Source organism: Corvus brachyrhynchos, unplaced genomic scaffold, assembly GCF_000691975.1.
Source record: "Corvus brachyrhynchos isolate BGI_N302 unplaced genomic scaffold, ASM69197v1 scaffold200, whole genome shotgun sequence".
Classification (NCBI taxonomy): Eukaryota; Metazoa; Chordata; class Aves; order Passeriformes; family Corvidae; genus Corvus; species Corvus brachyrhynchos.
Window position 1 is genome coordinate 2,022,144 of NW_008236184.1, and position 20,262 is coordinate 2,042,405.

The window sequence follows — 20,262 nt, forward strand, 5'->3', positions numbered from 1 at the left end:
CGGGTAGCGCGGGGACCGGCCGTGCAGCATCCGCATCATGTCAGCGTTTTGTGTGAGGGCGGGAGGCTTAAGTCCATTTGTCTTGGTAAGAGTGGAAAAAAAAATGCTAGAGGAGCCCTCCTGTAATGCAGCACCGCTCGGAGTTTGTATTTGGTTCTGATTTCATGCCTCCACTGTAGCAAAGGGATCCGAGCCTTTGATCGCTCTTTTCCCGTTCCCTTCGTCATGAGATCTGGAGGGAAAAGGCTGCTCAGTTAAGGATACCCGATTTTTGTTGGGATAAACAGCATGAGATATTATAGCATGGTCTGTTTGCCTCTTACTGAACAGTTTTTTGAATGTGTGTGGTGCCTTGTATTGCCATAACAAAAGGGATGGGGGTGGGGGAAAGGAAGCGAATACTGCATTTAGAGCTGCATCTTGGAAAGTCAAAGACTGCCTTATTTCGCCTCAACTGGCAATCTGTGCTTTCAGGTTTACGTACTTTGCATCTTCAGTGTCGTTCTGGTGGTTGTTGCATGCTAGTGAGGACACACAAGAAAAGAAATTTAAAGACAAGAGAGCATACAATGTGCATAGTACAGAGATAATGTGCATTGCAGTTATGTTTAAGAAAAGTCTGAAATTACTGTGACCAGATCGAAAAATGCAAGTAGTGTTTCAGTTGTATTACCTGGCCAAGGCCACCCTATAATCTCCCAGGAGGGGATGGGAAATCGGTTTGCAGAAAAGGTATTTATCTATTATGCCTGTTACCCAAGAATTCCTCATTACTTAATGAGTAGGACTGAAAAGGAGAAACAACTGCTGTCATAGTTTTTTGTGGTTCTGTGTAAGCCATAGTATTTCCAATATAACATAGCTTTAAAAGGGAGGAATTCTAGTTTAACTCCTTATTGCCAGTTAAGTTAAAATACAATATGTGCTGGTTATGTGTTTGAAAAGCAAAAGACTGACATTTATATTAAAGCATAAGATGGCAATTTATCACTGTATCGTCCCAGTTCTTCTCCGTATGGGACAGACAAGATGAAAGAGCTTTACTTTCTTATGTTCTATGAGTACTGAACTGCTAAAGTCAAAGCCACTGTACTTAGTCCACTTGGGGCTCATAGGATTTCATGCTGCAGAACTGTCCTTATAAACCTTGATTGTCAGACTTTCTGAATTCTCTGATAAGGTCTGCAGTTGGAAATATCTGAAGCTATTTTTAAAAATGCATCAGCAACTACATTATTGCGCCCTCTTGATCCTCTGATAGTAAAGGAAAAGTGTTCTTGCAAAGGCCATAGGTGCTCAGCTCTTTTGGTCAAAGTATTACGATTCTAAGGAGGAATCTCTAAAAGCATGTTTTGTGCAGTTACTTGATTAATGGCAGTTCAGGTTGGGGACTGGACATGAATTTAAACAAGCTAGGTCTTTAAAAAGTGACCTTTGCTTAAGGCTGTGAACATGAGAAACCACTTCAAGAAGCATAATTTTAGCATCTCTCCGGCTATTCTGATAAGAATATTTGCTAAGAAATAATTTGTGAAAATACCATGCTTTAAACATCTTTCAGTATATATTCCTGTGCTGAGGGTAGAGAAATTAGGAAGTGACCTGTTCCAAGCTACCAGCTCACAGAGAGGATGCTGGTTTTATTCAGAACAAAATCTTGGTTGTAGCCTTTGAATACATCAGGATATAGGTGCTTTTGCAGACTTTTTATATCCATTTTCCTTGTAATCTGTGTTTAAATAAACAAGGCACTTATTTCATGCTTTAAACACTGTGGTGGTAGAGGCTGGGGAACAGCCCTGCCAAAAAGGCCCAGAGGTCCTGGTGAACAGTAAACTGCAGTAAACTGCACATCCCCTGGCAACAAAGATACCCAGGAACATCTTGGTCTGTATGAACAACAGTGCAGCCAGGAGATCAAGGGAAGTGATTATTCCCCTTTCTGCTCAGCACCCAGTAGGTCACATTTATAACCCTGTGTCCAGTTTTGGTCCCCCCAGGACAAGGACAATATTAAAGAACTGGGGTTCTGCAGAGGCCACTGAAGTGGTTGGGGCTGGAGGCTGAGCTCTGTGAGCAGAGGATGAGGAGTGGGGCTTGCTCAGCCTGCAGAAAGGGAGGCTTTGGGGGAACCTAACAGCAGCCTTCCAGTTCTTACAAAGAGCTCCTCAGGGAACTGGAGCCAGACTCAACGCAGTGGCATGTGCCAAAGAATGAGAGACAAACGGCATATGTTGAAACAAAGGTTCAGACTGGATGCAAGCAAAATATTTTGACTGACAAGGACAATCATACATGGAGACAGGTTGCCCAGAGAGGTTGTGTGGTCTCTGTTCTTGAAGGTTTTAAAGACCAGACTGGATAATTCCCTCAGCAAACTGATCAGGGCTCACTGATGACCTTGGTTTGAGCAGAATGTTGGACAAGAGATCTCTGACATTCTTAACAACCTGAACTGTTATGATCCTGTGAACAGTTGTATGTTTGTGCCTATTTGTACAGGATACAAGAGGCAGACACGTTTCTGTAAGTCAGATTTTTAAAGAAAGATTTAGAACTTCCATTCTAGAACTAATCCGTCCATCTCAGAAAAGATGGAATACAGTATCAGTATGATACATTGGCCTCTATTACCTGTGAAACAGTACACTACATTAATACAAACTAATACCTTACTATAAGCCTCCCAAGGAAGAGATATTTGCTTGAAGCAAAAAGAAGAGCATCCTGCTTGCAAGCAAGAGCTTTTTCTAGGAGGTATCTCTTGACACTACTATGAGGCAATTAAAGCCTTGCAACATTTCTGGAAGAGATGTAATGGTAGTTGTTACAACTGGAGGAAATAAAGCACTGATTCAGTCACATGTGCTTCACAAGTTAAGGGGAAGAATGGAAAGTAGGATCAGAATTCACTGGTTTTTAGATACTTGCAGTCACTGAGTCAAATGCTCGTTATAAGTAGCTGCAAATGCTTTTAGTCTACTGGGAAGAGTATTACATGTAAGATTTTTTCTTCCTGAGGACCCATGAGAACTGCATGAAAAGCAGCTCAAGAGAGCATCATGTGATAGGTGAAGTGTGTAGTGCTTCAGGCTTGTGCTGTTTGCCCGAGCTGGACATGCACCACTTAAGCTTTGTCATGGCATCCATGAAAAGAGGACTTTCATTCAAATTCACAGTTTTGTCTGAACTTAAGTCTTACCTTAATTAACAATACTATTTTTCAGAAGGAAGGCCTTGCACAACTGGAAAAAAGTACATGAATTGAACTGTTTGTTTCTGATGCTGGTAGGTAAATGCAGTCATTTGAGTACATGACATTCCTCTCCTTTTTTGTTGCAGTACTTATTGTTTTCATTCATGTGCTGCAGCAGAGGAAGGTGATTTGCACTTCAAGAGGAGTAAGTTAGAGCTGAGCAAAGACTGGTGTGGAAAACTCTGGGATTAATAGGTGCTTCCACCTAAGCCAAAGAGGAAGAACTAGAAGCCCTGTAGGTAGGGATGACAAGGAAAAAGTGTCATTGTTCTCAGATAACAAGGTTACATGAAATACTGCTGGAGATGCATACTCTGAAGAATTCTCATGCATGAAGGGATCATTTTCTTTTGAAATAGAAGGAAATGGAGAGGAAAGTTGGCAAAAAGGTATACAAAATACGTCAGTTGTAACCAATGTGAGGTTTGCGGTCTAGATAAGGATTTTCAAATAGTAGTACTTCTGCAATGCAGACACCCACTGATACCAACCTGGGCTTCCACTGGGAGCTGCATGAGGAGTATCTTGGGATGGTTGTCTGGTTTGAATAATTAAGATGAAGTTTCCTTCAGAAAATAGCCCTCATAGTTACAGGCTTAATAATGAAGATTCAATCACGTAGAAATAATTTGTTACTGCTTTATTACTTAAAAGGCAGATTGAATATTTCCATTCTATTAATTGAATGGAGTTTTTGAACTTTGTTTTGTGCATTGATATTAGGAATATTTCTGAGCATGTCACCAACTTTCATTATTTCCAGATTGCTGTCATTCCCTTTACTTTTTGAGAGAACTTCTTCACAGATGTACTTCTCAGCTACAACCTTTACATAAGTTCCTCTCCCCCAGTCAATTGCACAGTAACCCTGATCATTTTTGAAGAGTAAATCTTTTTTATTTCTGAAACATTCTCCGAGAGAGGCTTGACCTTTCAAGTTTTTCTTGTGTATATAATCTACCTTTGTGTTAAGGGTTCACAGGATCTGACACTTGAAGATTTAGTGTAAGATTTATTTATTAATTTAATGACAATTAAGTGTAAGACAGAAAGATTTACAACTCTTTCACATGAGTACAGAGGTTAGATTTAGCTAAGAATTCGTAATGTGGTCACAGCAGGCACGTTTACTTTTTCCTATCTTCAATGTTAAAAAAACCAACAACAAACAAATTACAACCCAAGTAATAGTTCTGTAACACTCATCATGAGTGTTCTGGTGAGGGTGCAGGTCTAGATTTGACCACTGGAGTCCAAAATGCCAAGTGATGTTATGTGACATGGGAATGTGTGGTGAGAAGCACAAGTTCCATAGGGACAGCACCTATCTAAACAGTATTGTGAGAACCTCCTGGAAGGAGTAGTTGTGTCTGGCATTCACTGTTCAGGTTCAGTGAAGCAGCTGATCTTTATGCGAAGAATAATAAAGGAAATAATATTCCCACAATGCCATCCACATTGTTACTGCCTTTGTCCACTACCCAGAAACAAAGTGCTTGGGTGGACTTTCTGTCACCCAGTGTGCCCTTCAAGATCAGAAGATCAAAAATGTTAGTTAACTTTGCCTTTTCCTGCTCCAGCAAAATGGTAATGTATGCTTGAGTTATTGGATTAACTGAAGAGAATGAGTGTTGCACAGACCAGATTCTGTTCTAGCATGACGTAGGATTTAATTTTTTTTTCCCAATCACCAAGAGTGAAATGACATCAATAAATTGATATTACTCTCAAGAATCACTGATACCAGCTACTACAAAAAATTATTCCAGTGCAAGGGCAAGTGCATTTTTTTGATTTAGTCAAATCTTAAAATAGGTCTCAAAACTCATACTCTGAAATCTGAGAGATGCCTTTTCAACACATCAGGGGGAGTGCATGGAGATGGAATTGCTTGGTTCTCATGCAGAAGAAAGATTGCTTCAGTGCTGCTATGCTACTCAACTCCATACCAAATCTGTCTCCTGGGAATGAAATCTTCTATTAAACACTGTTACTAAACATATCTTTTTTTCTGTTGGATTTTTTTTTCCCCTTCTAATCCTCAGCTTTTGTGTCTGGTAAGGATGGCCATTCTGACTGGTACCAGGTTTGACTGGGTTGCTGTGCTGTCTTGAGTTACAAAGACCACTAGATCTGCTAATAGATGAGTAATCGTGAAGGCAGTTACACAAAGAACAGAAATATTTCTGCTCTTATAAAATGATCTGGTATAGGAAAAAAGCAGACTTGCATGGTTCCAAATTCTTACTATGCAGCATAGCACGCTGTTGCCATGCTACCAGATTGCTTGCCTTGATATTTAAATTTGCCCTTAGATTTGTATTTAAAAAGAATGAACTGTTAACAGTACATTAAAATATAAAATAACCTGACAACACATAAGCCTCATCACTAGTTTGTTCATGGGTTTTTGGCCTCTACAGATTTTAATCTTCTTTCCTAAATAAACCCCACCATCACAACAAATCTCAGATATGAATGAACCAATGAAATACAGAAAGGTTCTGTTTGGGAGTGCAATAAAGGTTTCCATCAAAGGAAGAATATTAATTATAATTTCCATACTTTAAAAAATGTGCATTTTGCCTACCTTACTAAGTGCCTCTTGCCACCTTTTGTATCCTCCAATTTAATTCTACAAAGGGAAATCAGAGTATGATGATATTTTCTTGTTGATATATTGTGGAAGAGAAAGGAACATTATTTCTATATATGTGTGTGTGTAGATATATATAAAATGTCCTTTAGGCACAAAATCTTGTGTTACTGGAAGACAACTCTTGGTTAGAGATAAGGCAGCTTTAAAAAGAAACTTACCCCTGTGATATTCTTAGCCAGTCAATCAGTGTGGCTTTAATTATGTAGAAGTATTTGACATGTTATGGCCCAGGAGATAAAAGCTGTTGCATACTAGATGAATGAAAGGGAAGGAATTCTGTTGGTGACTGGAAATTTCATGCTCAGTGCTGCATTAGAGACATAAAATGAGCACTGGAAGGGAACACTTCCTAGTAAATAGCAATTTGCATTGTATTGCTGATTCCAGAATTATGAAGGTTGTTGGTGGCAGAATTCTTCATTTCTGGTTAATGACATGGAAGAGTAGCCATGAAAATACCTGTGTAGTATCAGGAATGTGCCTTTAAGTCAGTTGTGTTGGTGAGATTTGTTGTTGTTTGCTTGGTTTTTGGTTTGGTTGATTGGCTTTTGTGTGTGGTTTTTTTTTTAATAATTAAGGGGTTTTCTTTATATTTTCAGTAGGAGGTGGAAGTCTCAGTTCTCCTGTAAGTAAAACGTATCTGTTGTGATACTTGGTGTTTTCAGTACTTGGATAGAGACCCCCTTAAGGTTTTTACCACATCTATTCCACACCTATCTGCAGTGATAATAAATGATCTCTACAGCATATGTTTAATCAGGTATTTGTCCTACATTTATTATTCAACTCATATGCATCATAACTGGACCCACCCACTAACAGATAATGATTTGCATCAAAATGTAGAAAAAAAGGGAAATTATTTATTACAGCAATACTATACCTTTGCAACAGTATTATTTTCCTTCCTGTGCATATATCTATATATTTTTTTTAAGTTTTTAATCACGATTCGGTAAAATACCTGTCTTATTCTTGAGCCAACATTGATTTAACTCAGAACTGTTAACATTTCTTAGTGTTGGGAGTCTTACGATATTTCATGGTTTAGTTTAGGCTCCAGCTGTTGGTATGTGAGAATCACAGCTTTGAGCTTATACTCACACAGGCTCCAGGAATGAAGAAACTAGGACTGTGTACTTTAAACATTTGTGGATGATATGATACCTCTAATGCTGGAGTTCTTGTGGTTGGCAGTGCTGCAGAGATTGTAGTAGAAGCAAGTTCCTTAGTATTACCCAGCATCTATTTGAATGAACTAAGCTTGAGTTACCAGTTTTCTTTCTGATGGTACTTAACATTGTTATAACCACTCATGGTAAATATAAACAAGCCAAATGTCATCCAGAATTTCTGAACCAGCTGTTTTATCAGTAAGTAGTCAATGGTGTTACATACTTTCCTCTATGTAATGATATTGCTATTTAAAGTAGCCATTAAGGAAAGGTAGTAACCTACTGTAGTATTGGTAAATCCCACTGAAAGGTTAGGAAACAAAAGCTGTTTTTTGCTGGTCTAAGTTTTCCACCCTCCCTGTGCCTTGGCAAAGTGAGTCTTGCTTCTTGACAGGATGAAATCCATATTGTCTTTAAGATGTTATCTCTGTCCTCATCAGATAACTTGTGACAGAGTGTGGCTGCCAGCTGAGGTTGACCCTTACTGGTTGACAACTTGCACCATGTTGGTGGCACTGACACACTGACTGTCAGCTCCCCAGGCTGACCCTGTGGCAGTCCCTGCTCCTCCAGCCTCAGAGGCTCAGTATGATGGATCCTGTGCCTGAGCTGCATGACAGGCTTCTTGTCACAGGGTCCTCTTGAGGGACCCTCACAAATTGTAAGGACAAGCAGCGGGGGAAATTCAAACAGAAATTCTTAAATAGTAAAGTTTGAAGTTTACCATATATGTGGAACTTAACTAAACACCATAGTATCATCCTGAGTGAAATGGAGGTGATTGAAAAAAAAAAAGATCTATTGTAGTGGATCCTATGAGCCAACTAAGTGTCTAGGAAGGCATTTAGAAGACAGCACTAGACTGTCATTGCTCAAAAGACTGACCTGTCTAAATAGACTTCACAGTTTGGTATCTTCTGTTTAAATTCATCTGACAGAGGAAAAGGATAGTGTAAAAAAGTGGTACCAGGCCAATATAACCTCATATTACGGTAGCAAAAGATTGTGAAACACTGGATTTAATCAATAACACACAGACCAAACATTTACTGAAAACCTGAATAATAGGCACATCTGTAATTATTGGAGAATATAACTTAAATGTACCTAACTGGAAAATCTTAATTTGGTTCTTCTGTTTAGTTGAATTTTGCTGTTAATCTTCTTGCTGGGTTAAACTATAAAGATATAAATAATTACCTTTATAGATTACCATATTAAATATTTTGTCTATGTAAATATGAATAGCATGTGGATAAAAGTTCTCTGCTCTGGAGACTATAAAAGGATGGCTTTGCATCTATTACACTATTTTCATTTGTGTTTTCTTCACTAATACTGTGTCATTGGGGGTGGGAGTGTTTGATTTTTAAACAAACTCCCCAAAGTCTGCTTTATTCATTTGTCAGCTGTTAAAGATTTTTAAGCTCTTTGTGGCAGGAATGTCCACAGAATACTTAACAAAATGAAATCTAGGTTAATGGACTTTTCCACAACACACATAATTTAGGATTTATTTGCCCCCAGTTGAAAGTTGTTACTGTAGTAAATACAAGATGAGGAATTAAATGGAAAGGAAAATATATGACTGTTCAGGATTTGCATCCGGTAAAGGGGCTGATATCAGGAGGCACAGAAGTTGATTATACCCTTGCAATGCTAGGCTACATACGATGGTACAAAGCTGGATCCTGCAGGGAAGCCTTTGAGCTGTCAATCCATTGGGAGAGCCCAGGAAAGGTGTACACAGTGTTAGGTAGTTGTTGTTTTACAGTGTGGGCAATTTCTATTATTAAGGGACTGTGGCGTATCTTTAAATGGCTGGAAGTTGACCTTTCATTTGAACTGGGTGCAGCTCAACCATCTTTCAAGAGTTCAATTTTGCTATGAGCTGCAGCCTTCCCTGCACTACTCCTGTCCCCAAGAATGTCCCACCAGCCCCAGCAGGACTATGGCTACCTGTTACTGCAACACAGGAACTTCTGGTTACCACCAGGAGACTGCTGTGGGGTAGTTGTTCAGACCATAATAATTAAGCTTAGAAAGGTGAAACAGGGTTGACCTAATGACAGAAAAATAAAAATTGTTCCAATTGTTGGAGAAATTAGTCTAAATTTGACTTTCTCAATGAGCACAATAGTTATAAAATTATTAGTCCCTAAGGATCGTATTCTGCCAGCCATAATACTTTGTGTCATATATCTATATATTAATGCAACTGTAGACATTACTTACTTTAAACCAGATACTAAAATTTATGTACCTATTGCCCTGAGCATCAGTTGAAGACAAACCAGTCTATTTATGAACAAATAATGAAATTAATGGATAAGTCAGCAAAGCTCATACTGCCATTTACAATCTTGCCTCAGTAGCTACTTACTGCATGTTAAGTGATGAGACATGCAGAGTTTTGAATTGGAAAATTCATAGATAACTACAAAATAGACTGACCCACAATTTACCATGCGATGTCTCAGTGATTTTTCAACTGTTTCATCTTTAAAGGAAAAATGCTAGTTCTTGGAAGTGTTACCCAAGTCCATAGGTACATTTACTGAGAACCTAAGAAATGTATGCTTATTTAAATGCATTATGCAAAACTTTATTTTACAACAAATGAAATAAAATGCTGGGTAAATTCTTGTTTTCACACTAGCTTTTATATATATTCTATTTCTAAAGATATTATAATATTAGAGCGTATTATTTCATTAATATTTCCCTGGTCCTTTGATAGCCAATGTGTCAGGTATGGAGCATGAGGCTTCCTGTGTGTAGGTGTCTTCCATACTGCTGCCCAGCTATAACCTTGGGGTACAGCAACCTTGCACTGCAGGATTAGTGTCTTTTCTCCAACAGATCTGCTCCGTAGAAGTTTTGTTCTGTGCAATGCCATTATTTTACATGCTGCAGTTAAGCCAGCTGGAGTCATAACCTAATCTCTTGTTTAGGCCAACTGTAGATCTAATTAACCTTGCTGACACTGCATCTTATTCAATCACACAGTGCACTTCCTCCATGAGAATGGCTGAAGCTGTAACAATACCTTTTAGAATATTGTCTAACAGTGAGTTTTCAGTGTTCTCCCTGTTCTGTGCTGCACTGTTGCCTGCTTGGCCTGTCAGTTACTGATAGGGAAAGTCTGTGTACCTGTGTGTGAAGGAGAAGAAAAAAAAATCAGCTCCAAATGCAGTTTGAACTCTCCATGTAGTTAGGATTTTGACAGACCACTAGAACTCTCAATGTCCCCATCTCTGGCAGAGCACAGAATGGCAAAGAAGACAAAGAAGAGATGCCAGCTATCACCTCCTGTGCTTTCATGGAGTTAATGAACATGGAGGAATGACATGCACAGAGTCCAAGGTTATTCAAGAGACTAAAAAAATACAAGTAGCATAGTATGAACTGCCAAAGGGTCATGCCAGTCTGTTCTACCATTTCTGCTGGAATATTTCTGTTTACTCTTATTTTCATAACAACAGTATTTCAGCTTTATCAGACACAGGTAGAGAGTAGGATCTACTGTTTCATTTGAAACAGTTGCTCTTCCCTATGACTTGGCAAAAGTGAGATGAACATTCAGTTATCATCATGAAGGTCCAAAGGAAAATGAATGCTTCCTCAGACCTTCAGCAGGCTGATGTGCAAGAGGAACTATGCTCAGAAGTGATTAATTTATGGGGTGTCATCTCCCAGCATCAGGATTGAATCATACAGATTCTGTTGCATTGTTACAGAAATCACATAAAATCAAGATGCATTTTTCCAAAGATGGCCAGAGTCTTTAATAAATATTCAATCCCTTGATAGGGAATAAACTAAGGGGTAAACAAAGGGATTGCTTTGTTCCCCTGCTTTGTCTGATGAAGCTCAGTTCTTCAGTTTTCAACTTCTCCAATTAGACAAGATCTACATACCTCTTTTCTCCTTTACAAGCCATTAGGATCTAATGGGATAAGACTTGTGCATCAGAGCCTAGGCAGCTAATGATGCCTCACTTCCTAGCTGTGAGTGGAGCATTTTAAACAACAGAGTTAATACCTACAGTTTCAGCACAGTCTGTTTAATCAAGAATTTCACTTGAACTTTGCCTGCAGATTTCTTGAAAGAGTTTTTCCACCTTTACTGAAAAACTTTTTCAAACTGGAGTAGACAGTTGAGATAACCAAAGTCACATTTTTTCGAAGAATCCTTTAACTGCAGGCTAATTGCATATTTTATTGCATCCAAGATGAATGTTGTTTGTGCTTTATGTAGCATCAGAAAAGAAATGAAACTTTGAAATATTCTGTTTAGGCAATGAAGATACTGAGGGGGAAAAAGGAGGAAAAAAATTAGCTCAGTTCTCCAAAATAAAAGAACACTGTCTTTGGTATTGCAATTTCACAGATAGAAATCTGCATAGACTAGTCTGTTTATCTGCTCAAAGCTCTTTACATAACTGGCACTTTGTCATCTTCTGTCTATAAATTATAGGCAGTCATTACTGGAGTGTCTGAGTAACCAAGCAGAGAGTTTGCTGCTTTGTATATAAATGTAGCTACAGTCCTGGATCTATGTGAACATAAATACAGACATGAAGGCATTCTTGCTCTTCAACTAGATACCAGAAAACCCCCACTCTTAATGCCATACATCTGTGGATGCTGGTGTAAATATGAAACAGATAACCTCTCTGGTTCCTTTATAATGGAATGATGGAAATTGATTTGGGAGAAAGATAAAAAAACAAAGAAAGATAAGAAGTACATAAATCACATCAAACCAAATACAGGTTGTTACATGAAATGGGCAAATTAGGTAACAAATTTTGTGTCAAGTGTTTTTGACTGACTTGGTGAAGAGAAGACTTTTTTCAAATGGTATTCTTTGCATTGATAATGCAATAGTAGAGACAGTTTACATCTCAGAAAACTCAGTCTGGATCAACCCAATTTACATCTTTCCTAGCGTGGAACTACAGTAACATCTGGAAATAGATCCTTAAATAGAACAGGAAATAGGCTTTATCTAAATATTCACCTTACTAATTAACTCTTCCTGATAGAGTTATAAGATCCTAGTCCTTCAATATACAGAGCATGTTACAGCTGGAAGATTTAAACATCTGTGTAAGTGCATGGTACTTTTTTGGAAAGCAAAAGATTTGTCTGTACAACCAAAAAACCAAGCTGCAGAGAACCAGACTTCAAAGGAACTACAACAGCCTAAATGTAAAACTCCACCTACCCCAACTGAGGATAAACAATTATATCATTACTTAAAATATACTGGTTACTGTGGATGATCCATCCATAGCTGATTGCTTCTTTTTAATGGCATTAAATAATGTGCTGAAATTTGCATTGCAAATTATAGGATGGTAGGCTGGTTTTTTTTTTTTTTCAACCTAATCAAGTCAATTCCACCCAGGTCCTCTATATCCAACAATCCAATGGTGAAGAGCATTTTGGCTACCCTGTTTTTCTTCTTCTGTTTGCTTAAATGATTTTCTGTTGAGCATAAAGGACAAATATTTTTGTAAGTTCACTGTTAGGTTTCACAGATGTAGGTTTAAGGAGATTATTTATGCTTTAGGATTTACCATCTACCAACATGCTGTTCATTTGCCTGATATCACTGGGGACTAGTTCTTTTATTTGCAATTTATAAATCCTCATCTTCAGACTTCGGTTTTCAGATAGCTGGATGTTTGAAACCTCCAGCAGTTATTAATATAATTAATTTTATCTCAGATGAACTAACAGTGTTTATTCAATCAACATTATATATGATGGGTCCAGGGGTTTGTTTTGTTTTTAAATTTAAATAGAATAGGTAATGCTAAGCTGGTAGGTTGTTGAGGAGTCACCTTGGGAGCCCTCCCTTAGTTTGATGCATGTTTGATGAAGAATGCTGTTTTCTTGTGCCCTCTACTGATACATTTGGTGATTAACTTTCCAAAAGGACAGCAGCAGAAGTTCTAAAGCCCATATCCAATGCCTTTTCCTTCCAAAAACCTTGCATCTGGAATGAAGAAGTCAAACTTGTGCTCTGTGTGCCTAATGAAACCCCTAAGCCTTTGCAAAGGTGGTAAACAAAGATGTGGCTGAGTCTCATGTCAAGTCTGTCTCATGATGCCTCAGATGAATGCCTGTAAATGTGCCTGCTGTGGCTCATAAAGTCTTACATTCCATGGAGACCAGCTATTCATATTCCAGCAGGAGCAGCTCCACACACCGTGCTTGATAAATAAATCCTTTATTTCCTGCAGAAGCCTAGATCTTGAGATTGTACCAGTTTCTGATCCCATCGCACCCGGGACAGAACTGCCGGCTCCAGGGAGAACAGGAGCTCTCAGAGATTGGCTGTGCAGTAAGCGATAACCTGCTCATAAAGCAGGATGCTTGAAACATTAGGATGTGAGAACAGAAGGTGAAAAATCAAAATGTGAGCCTTGCTTGAAATGTCTGAGTTAGCTAAATCTCTATACTGCTTTCCAATATGTTGCCTATTCTTTTATAATTAAAGCTTGAGATTATTTTGTATATGGTGCAGTGATTGACTTCAGAATGAGGAATTAAAAAATCCCTATGAGAGAAAGCTTCATAATAATTCATATTATTATTCTAGAAATTTGAAAATAACCCTGTTTCTTTCTCAGTGGTTTTCATCCTGTTCTTGGCAAGCATTTTCCTATACTGTGTTTCTTGTGCTCTGAGAGCCATTCTGGATTGCTGATAGGCTCAATACTCAAGCAGTTTGTGGTCAAATGACCAAATGCCTTGATTTGATCTTTCTGAGCTGGGATGCTGTGAGCTTTCAAAATGCAGTCTAGAATTTTAGAGGGAGCTGCAGTCCCCATTATGGTCTTATCAAGAGCTCATCCTGTATTCAGTTTTCTTTGCACTGTGAAAAACCAACTGAGGACAGAATTTTCCCATTGAAGTTTAATTATGTTTTCAGAGCACTAAATAAAAAATGTATATTCTGTTATACTGTAATTTTGTAATATAATGCATCTTAAGCTTGTTTCAGTACTGCCGAAACACAAGATTATTAGTATTTTATGGAACTTTCTTCCCCTGTATTAGAAAGTAATCCTTTCTTTGTCTTCTCTGATATTCTAAGGCTAGAAAAAAATGTAGATAAACCAGAAAGAAAACTATGGAAGAGGCAAACAGTTGTGTATAATTTCTGCACCTGTGCAAAGGTCATTTTCATGCACTAGAAAGCTGAAAAACCCTGCAGCATGTAAGGAATGTTGAAACAGGCAAGGCCAGAGGCAGAACCTCTGGATCTGTCTGCTGTCCTCATGCGTGCAAGGGGAAGCTTGAGCAGATAATGCAGAGCAACTGGGGAAAAAATAACTTCACTTCCAGAACTGGCAAATTTCCCCATTACACAACACACGTACAGTGCTATACTCTGACAACATAATTTGACCTTGAAAAAGCCAAAGTGTTCTTCACAAACCTCCAGAAAGTATTCTTTGCATGGAAAGGTACTTGATTTTTTGCACTTATAAGAAGGATTCATTATTCCATGCAATGTCCACGTGTAATTTTTTATATCTCAGTGGTGTTCACTACAATTGCTGATACAGATCTCTACAGTTTTCATACAGTTGCAGCTGATGCTGACTAGATTTACTCTTGTTTTGTTTCATAGTTCTACTCAGGCTTTGAATGAGATCTGTTCATGAGGCGTCTTGTACTACACACAGAAGTACCCCAGGGCATTGTATAAATTAATATTCCATCCATGAATGTAACTAGTAGTTAATTTATAATTTGGCAATGAGAAACAAGAGACTAGATTACTGATTAATTATAATGAAGCTGAACAGGATGCTCACGTGTATGCTGAAATAGAGTATTATTGTACTCTGTTGATGGCCTTTGCAATATGCAACCTGTTTTAGTAGTGTTCAATCTAGTAGTTTAAGACATAAATAAGAACAGTGGTAAATAGTACCAGTATTTTTAGTTTAGCTAATTAAAATTTTATGACTGGCATAGAGGATTTGAGTTTATGGCATCTTCAGATTTGGCATGGGGAAATAAGAGAATTCGCATGAGCTGACTTCTGCTATAACTTACCGTATCTTATTATGCTGTTTCCAACTCTGATTTAAAACAAAACAGACTTATAATTTATTCTTCACTAAAAAGAAGAGGAAAGAGAGCCCAGGAAGTAACCGCAGCCAGGAAGTACATCTGAAATAGTACCATGATAGTTGTGAGTGACTGTTTGGAGCAATTGCATCCAATGATCATCCTAAGAATAATTGTGTCTTGCCTCCTGAGAAGAAGCTTCAGAAAAATACCATAAAAAAATATTAATGGATTTCAGTAATTACCTGATATGTAGTTATCAACTGCAGTCAAGATAAACACAAGAAGGTGTCCTCTAAAGCACACAGACAAAAAAATGAACGAGTGAATTTCTTCGAGGGGGTGTATGTGTTCCACAGAAAGAGATGCCCTTGAGCCTTTTAACCTGGGCTTCAGACATCTCTGCCCCAGGAATATCTCCAGTTACGTTTGTGAAAACATGGCTGCTTTGCATTAAAACTCCTTTTAGGTTTTAGATTTTATTTTAAACCAATCATAATTTAAAATAAAAATATAAGGCTTTTCTTCCTAATGAATTCTTGTGCAGTGTTACAGGGCCATATATAGCGTGATGTAAATGTGTCATCCTTAACTGATGTCTGCAGCAAAGACATACAGTTGTGTTAAGGACAGTGTTGATTAGGATTGGCTCTTAGCTTCGGGATGAGGCATGGACACGGCCAGTAGTTAATTCTGTAAACCTCTGTCAGACATTGTGGATCTAACAGAGATGATGGCAGAAAAAACTGACAGTCCTTTAATCCAGTTTCACTGCCACCATCTTTAGCCAAGACTATTCTTGGAGTTTTCTATCTGTGGGAGAAATGCTACGAAGAATAGTGATAAAAACAGTGTATCAAATGATTTAGGAATTCAGTGATTTAGGAGTACTAAGCTGTAACGCTATCCAGGTGATCAGTGCCTGTGAAAGGAGGCAGCTCTGAGCACTCCCCATGTAATGTTAGAAGGGATAAAATGCCACATTTAATTCACAAAGCACTGTGCAAATTGGGCTTGCCTTTTGTCATTGTTCCACCAGTAAGGATTTACTGTGTTGATCAGTGGATTCAGACAAGGAATTCTGCAGCATTTAATATCGTTACTGCAGAAGCACCTTTACATTTAAATGGAAAGAGTCCTTTAATTCTTCTCAGAGAGACAAGAGGAGGTGTGGACTCTCCTGCATGACTTTGCATCTCCCTTTAAATAAACAGCTTGTGTATCTTTGCAACAGAGACATTATCCTTGAAGGAGTGACCATATTTCACTTTCTGCTCTTCTGACTAGCTTTCATTTATTGTAGTTTCATAGAAGACACTGTTAATTACAGATTTCGTTAATGTATACTTTGATTTTATAGTAAGAATAGGAGTTAGGTGCTTGCAGTGTGTGCTCCTGCTTTGGAACAAAATTTTTTCATTTGGTTTGCACATTGGTACTTTGTACTGCTGTCTTTTTGTATCCTGTAATTTTCTAGTCAGTCATCCTCCTGTATTAGCTTCCTAATTCCACAAAAAAGGCATTCATTCCTTAACTGATCTGTTGCAAATAGGTTTTAAAGACATAGCTACCTGTTTTGCTTGGTTTTGATATGCTGCTTTATACATATGCTCCATTTCTGCCTCTCTTTACTCAATTGCTCTTAGCCTCCTTCCTTAACTTCATCCAGACTTCAGTGCTCCAGACAGATGTAAAATACAGCAGTCATGTTAAGGAGTGCCTTTACTGTGTTATTCAGCTAATTCCTCTGCATTGTGTCATCATTTCAGTGGTAAAGAATTTTGAGGAGAAGGCTTAAATTCACCTAAGCTTAAATGAAAGGTGAAAAAGTACAGAAAAAAAAAAAAAATCTCAGATCAGGCTTGTCCTGAACAAACAAGATACGCTGCCTTGGGGCTGCAGGAGTGCAGTTGTAGTCTTTCAGGCTGGCTGAAATTGGAAATAGCATTCTCATTTGTCATGCATTATAATCAAATTGGATGCAGATTTGCAGACCTGGAGAACAATGATTAGATGTCATCGGTTATTTTTACACTGCATAGAGTGTAAACAGTAGTGGTTTGGGGTATAATGTAGTGGATTTTTGGCAGTGTTTCCTTTATTGTCTGTATCTAGTGACATGCAGTGATTTTCTATGCAGAGCAGCAGCTGGTTTATTTTCTTCTAACTGCGTTTCTGGATGCAAAGAAAATCTTTCTCAAGATGGCAACTAACAATTCAAGAACAGAAAACACTGAGTTTGATAGTTTAAGACCTACTTAGGTGCTAATCATCAGCCCTTTGAGCAATTTTAGAGCCTTCAAGTTTCACTGCTCATGTAGTAAAGGTGACACTATTGATACAATTAAGGGCTTTTTTTATTACTGAAGCACTAGCATTTATTTTTAATTAGGTGCTCTAGTCCTTTTGTGCAGACCTACGAAATGTTTGTTCCCTGGACTCCTGCTTCACAGTTTATGGTGATGGATTTGGGCTGCAGCTGGAGCTGAATAGGAAAATGAAAATAAGAATAGATGGCTTGTCACTATGGTTTGAAGTTGAAGTGATGAAACCAAATTATCTTTGTCTAGCTTTTTAAAATCTCCAGTGACCACAGCAGTATGTATCAGAGGCAAATCAGAACACTTTGGAAGGGATTTTGAGAGACATCTCATCATCATCCTAATAGGCTAAAAGCAACTGATGATGTATGAGAATTATAGGTATTTGAGATTCCCCAGTTTAATATCTGTTCTTCCACCTAATGTACACAGGCATCATTTACTTACTAATACTTGTATAGGAGGGTTTATTTCTTATTTCAGTTTATTTCTAAGATCCGCCTGTGTTACTTCATACCCATCCCTTTCTCTTGATCTCTGCTTTGAATCCATACCCCCAGCATCATTGGTGACATAACTGATTTCTGGCAAATATTAAGAAGACTAATTAGCTTATCTTAAGATTTAATTTAAGTTCAATTATACGTTGACTTTAAGTATCCTTTTATGTATAACTTTGTGTGTGTTCCCAGCAATTCTGTTCTAAAACTGATGTTAAAGGAATCGATGGATGAATTGCCCTAGGAAAAATTAATCAAGACATCTCAGGTTCAGACAATGCTTTGTCCACCAGACTGCTGCACTAACTACTGGGAAGTGGAGTCCATTATTTTGAAAGAAAAATACTATGGTGAAAGTGAGAATAAAGCTGGCAGTAAGTGTCACTAGCTAGCTGAATGTGGTGCTAAAGAGTTAGAAGAATACTGAGTGTTCCAACTATGTCACTTTTAAGTTCAAAGTATTTTGATTCTGAAATTAGAGCTGTTCAAGTAAAAAAAGTTAATGGCAAAATACATACTCCCTCAAAGGTTTTTATGCCACTGGTATTTTTAAGAATCCTCCTAGTTCATATAATAGTTATGTTATTATAAAAGCATTATATCCTTGACAGCCTCCAGACATTGTCTAAATGTTTTGTGTAGTGGAAAATAGCAGTTCTATTGAGGAAATGCAAATCACTACTAGATGTGTTCTCCAGCACTGTAACAAATATTCAAGTGTAGTAATCAGAGAAAGTAAGAGATTTATCAGGATTTGTGTACAGTTAAAAATTTACATTAATTTACTACTTAGATTGGACTAAGTCAAATCACACATTGATTTTCCTAACAATAGGTAAAATACCTATTAGATGTTAGAAAAAAGATTATTATCACCAGCATATAATCTAGCAGACAGTGTTTACTAGACTGTACAGTGTCTACTATAGTAAAGTTCATTTTTGGTTTTTTTATTCCTATGTATGTCTTGCTTGGCAATACAGTGTTTTAGGGCTCAGTCCCTGCTGAAATGTATCTCAAAATAATTGCAGTGAAATAAAAAAAACCATCTAGGAACTGTCATTCATAAGGTCTTAACAGTATGCTTTGTTTTTGTGCTCCATCTTTCAACTCCAGTGGAGTAACTGATCAGAAATGAAATGTCTGCTCTTTCTATAGAATAACTAAGCAACAAGTTGTTTCTTCCTGAAGCCCTCTGCTCCCCAAATTAATCATGATAATAAATGCATAATTTATTGCCCATAATCAACTTGAAATATATTTGCACATGTATGAGCTCCGGGTTGTTCAGGACTGCTGTACAACCTCTGAAGATGTTGGATGTTTTTGAAAGAGTAAGTACCACATCCTCATTTTCGTTATTATCCAGGAGGCATGGTTTTTCTGAGTCTTTTTGATGAGTATGTCCTTTGTGCATCATCTCAGCATGGCAGCATCTGTTTGCCCTCTATTAGTCTCCTATTTGTAAGAGCATAAGTCCTCTGGTTTTGTGGTTCCTTTATAACTTCATGCCTCAACATGAGGATGAACAGTTCTTTTCTGCCAAAACAGAGTATGGCACAGGCCCTTCTTATTCTAAAAAGTTACTCCCTCCTTGACCTTTAAAATACATACTTGCTAAAGCTTTACTTGACTGAAATGTGTGGGGTTGTTCATCAGATCAGACTTGCTAGGAAACCTGAAGTATTTCTGTAAATGCTTGCGTTGGAATGCTGCTTATTCATTCAGAGTGCATACATGGGTTTGTGGGTTAGCCTAGGAAAATTGCTGCAGTGTGGTGCAGTGGTACAGCAGCTCACTGCCACCTCTTGGCATTAATCCCAAGGGTTGAATCTTATCACAGCCAAGTTTTGCAGTACTTTTAAGCCCTGCTGTGTAAAGGACTTGAGAAAAGTAACTGATCTCTAACTGTAGATCTCAAGGACATTATAATAAAATAATACAGTAATATAAAAATGTTCAGTGAAGTATAAATTGCAGCTTGTATAATATTATTGAACAAGAAATGCATCTCAATAAGCAGAGAGAATGTGTTTGGAATGCTATGGAACCAAGTTATCACAACAAGATCAATTAGAGGTGATTGAACTCAGGCCTATTTAAATTACTTTAGTAGGAAGCATTAATATCTTGAGTACAGCTTCTAGGAAATGTGCTGTATTAGCTGTAACTTTCTTTCACAGACTTCAAGTAACTGAACAGATAATTTACTGAGAGTGTTATAAAAGACTGCATATCTTAAAGCAAAAATA

At 37.8% G+C, this 20,262-nt stretch overlaps 1 protein-coding gene across 2 annotated transcripts in view; it reads left to right on the forward strand.

Annotated features, from left to right (window-relative positions):
* The window catches only part of APBA2 (amyloid beta precursor protein binding family A member 2), a 91,094-nt gene that overhangs the window by 1,067 nt on the left and 69,765 nt on the right, over positions 1-20,262 (forward strand). The gene's annotated exons all lie outside the window — the stretch shown is intronic.